The sequence below is a fragment of the Pteropus alecto genome, unplaced genomic scaffold (genome assembly GCF_000325575.1).
Source record: "Pteropus alecto unplaced genomic scaffold, ASM32557v1 scaffold97, whole genome shotgun sequence".
NCBI classification, from domain to species: domain Eukaryota; kingdom Metazoa; phylum Chordata; class Mammalia; order Chiroptera; family Pteropodidae; genus Pteropus; species Pteropus alecto.
In genome coordinates this window covers 2,650,370-2,654,167 of record NW_006439713.1, presented here as the reverse complement: position 1 = coordinate 2,654,167, position 3,798 = coordinate 2,650,370, and the positions used below count along the sequence as shown (strand labels likewise).

Below are 3,798 nucleotides of genomic sequence, written 5' to 3'. Positions count from 1 at the left end.
ATAACGGATGCTGAGAAGGACATTGCTGAGTCACCGAAATGCATTTTGAACCATCACCGGGTGGAACTGTCATCTTAACAGGCCCTGAAATGCAGTTTTCTTTAGATTTCTCCATGATGCCTATTCTCTCCTGCTTCCGACCCAAGGCCGCCAAGTCCTCCCGAGAGCCGACAATAAGGCATTCTTAAGTCTGAAATACTTTTGCAGGTTGCAAGCCTAGAGTAAATTGTGGCTATTTAAGAAGGATAGAAATGGATTTTTAAAACGTGGAGAGGCAAATTGTTAGACATTATAGTAAATATTAATACCAAGCCGAGAATTTAAAATGCTTTCTTTTATAATGTAGCAGCAACTTGTTATAACAGGCGTGGTCACAACCTTTCAAAGGGTGTCACTGAAAAACACTCCTGGTGGCCAGATATAAAACAGAGACACTTCTCCTCCTCTTGTAATGGCTACTTAAGTATTTTAGGAATTGACGTGCTTCAATAATCCATAATTGATTAAATAGAAAAATTGCAGTTATTTATAAGTTTCAAACTTTATTATCAGAGACAAAATACTCTGGGGTCATGAAAGAGAAACCGGTTCGGAAGATAACTGCAAGATAAATTGTTAATCCGATTTGGGGAAAGTTGGCAATTTTAGTTGATCCTAAGGGAAGGACAGGGCTGGCAGCTGTCCGCTAGCCATCACTGGTCCCCACTGGATGTGGCCACAGGGTCCACACAGGACTGGGGATCACCTTATCTCTGAGCCCCACAAAATCTTAATCAAAACATCCCTTTTGCCTTTTGCTTACAACACTACTTTCTGCAGGAGGCCTGGGGCTGGGCTGGGCTCCCATTCTCCCACACTCAGTTTCCCTGGCTCCCTCCAACCCTTTTCTCCAGGTCCTCAGCCCCATCTCCCCCTCCTCCCTTAACCTCAAGGCCACCCCCGCCCCAATTAGCTTATGAAAACAGACGCCTGGCATGGGGTGGAAGAAACCCCCAGCCCCGCACCTCATCTGCACTGGATCTCCACTTAGACTCCCAGCTCCACTTAAGGAAAATGTTTAAGGCAGTTCCTGGAGCAGAACAGGTGCTCAGTAGAGAAATGGCGGCACCCAGGACAGGACCGATGCTTGGGTTCCATGCCAACGCACTCCAGGCCCTGCAACATCCTCATCTGTGTCCACAGGGCATAAGGGAGTGATGGCCTCAGTGACAGCGGACGATCTGCATGGCAGTCTAGCTGGTAGGTTATGTCCGTGACACTGCAGGGGTGGAATGTGGAGCTAAGGGCCCCGGAGCCTTTTGAGGTCTGGGTGGCCCGGGGGTGGGGTGCATCTTGTCTGTCGTCAGGGCCCTGGGCTTCCAGACCACGGCACTCCTGATGCCGTTTCCCAGAGCAGAACTGAACGGATGGGCTCAACGGACAGACACTCAGCCGCTCCATCTGCAAATTTTCTCTTACCATGCTTTCCTTTCCTTTTCCGTTTGCCTTTCTTCTCGTCCTGTCTGCGGTGTCTCTGATCTTCCTGGAAAAAGGCTGGTCTTTCCCAGACACCTGGCCGGCTAGGACTTGGCTTTCCATAAGAACTGGGCATAGTCTTTGGAGCCTCGGTTTTTCTCAGCCGATTCTATCTTTCGATGCTGAAGACCTGCTTCTTCCGGATGAAAGTGACTTTCAGGGCAGAGGTGGGAGGTGGGGGTGTGTTATGGGCTGAGTTGTGTCACCCCTAATTCATACGTTGAAGTCCTGACCCCTAGTGTCTCAGAATGCGGCTGTTTTTGGTTCCTGATCTAATATGACTGGTGTCCTTACGAAAAGGGGAAATTTGGAGACTGACTTGCAGACGGGAAGAATGGCAAGCGAACATGAAGACAGCCATCTGCAAGCCGAGGACAGGGGCCTGGGACGGATCTTTTCCTCATAGCCGTCAGAGGGAACCAGCCCTGCCAGCACCTTGACTTCAGACCTCTGGCCTCCAAGACTGTGAGACAACACGTTTCTGCTGTTTAAGCCCCTCAGTCTAGGGTACTTGGTGATGGCAGCCTGAGGACATTAAAATAGGGTGACAGACAGATTCAGAGCTATTTAAGAAACGTCACGGATCAAAGAAAGTATGATGACAAGAAAGAGGGAAGTATATGTGTGTATGTACATGTGCCTACATATATGTATATGCATACATGCACCCAGTAGTGTAGTCTCGTTTTATTCACGTATGAGGAATGGGGAATCCTTTTAAATAGGCAAGGTGCACGCCCCTCATATGTATATGCATACATGCACCCAGTAGTGTAGTCTTGTTTTATTTACGTATGAGGAATGGGGAATCCTTTTAAATAGGTGCACGCAAGGTGCACGCCCCTCGGTTAGTGTATTTAGATGGAGCTACGCTGCCAGCCTCTGTCCCCCAGGGAGGGTGGCTTCTACAGCAACATTATGAACAGCCGTTTCAGAATTTCACCTCGGGTAGGTACCCCGAGGACTGAATGGCGTATTTAGAAATGATTTTGTTACTTTTGGTTTAGAACATCCTGTTGGCCAGACATTACTACGTCTGATGCTTCTGATCTCTCAGCCATAAAACCTCATTTGAGTCTTCAGATCCAGTGAAGATTGTGGCAGAGAAACTCTCCTGTCACAGGCCTGTCACATTCTGGTCTGTTCGTCGTGGTTCGTCTCTGGGTGGTGGTTGTGGCATTTGCAGACCTGGTGTGGTTCTGGAATGCTTGGATTATTTCACAGCACGCATGTGTACTTTTAACATTTTTAGTGTGAGTATGGGAAAAATCATGTGCTTCTTTGCTTTCATCCCCAAATGTCCCGTTTATATCCTGATAACGGAAGTGGTTTCTTAATTTTGATGTTCTTGTATTAGAAATTTCAAGCATGAGCTCTTTTCATTGGCCACAGACTTTTCAAATTATTGTCTTGGCATCTCCTTGTTTTAGTCTCTCTCTCTCTCTCTCTCTCTCTCTCTCTCTCTCTCTCTCTCTCTCTCTCTCTTTTTGTACACACTTTCCTTACTTTCTGGACTTTTCTATTTATTTTAAAAAAAAGATATTAAAATTCAACGATCCGACTATAGACTCTTACAAGGAATATTTACCCATCAGGAACAGAAGGTTTGAAAAAGAGAAAATGATGATTCAGAACTGACAAATAATTCTAGATGGAAAGGCATCTAGAGAAGATGGGGGTTGCACAGGAAGGCTTCTGGGCTCGGCCTCGAGAAATAATGTTCAGAAGCTGGTGGGAGAGGTGCTCCATCCACAGGATAGAAAACTCTTTGGCAGAGACCTGTCAGAAGAGGGTCAGGGGACCGAGAGTTGTAGTGCCTTTCTGTGAGGAAGACGTTTTGGTGTCATAGAAGGAGGACTGCCAACAGAGTCGCTCAGTCTGTGGTACGCTGAGAGGGTCTCCCTGTTGAAAAGAGGGGAACGATACATAATATAAAATCGAGGGGACGTGAGAGGACAGTCGGAAAATCCAACTGGCATTCAGATGGCGAGTGGCTGCTTCAGCCCCAGGCAACCCACATCCCAGAGCATTTCTCAGATCTCCTGCCAGATGCCTTTGAGGGTTCACAGCTGTGGGAGGCGGACTAGGACCAGGCTCATATGAGTTCTCTCTAGGAGGAGGGGAAAATGGAGACTCTCTGAACTGGTAAACTTCAATTCAATCTTTGGTAGCTTCTAGAACGGTGTGAAACAGATGGGTTCTGAACATTTACAAAGGGAAATAATGAACACTGAGTGCCAGGATCCTGATGAACAAAAACATAACCAATTAGTCTCGTTTTTT

At 46.9% G+C, this 3,798-nt stretch overlaps 1 pseudogene; it reads right to left on the bottom strand.

Annotated features, from left to right (window-relative positions):
• The window catches only part of LOC102896964, a 1,201-nt pseudogene extending 1,083 nt beyond the window's left edge, over positions 1-118 (bottom strand).
• Positions 119-3,798: the final 3,680 nt, after the last annotated feature.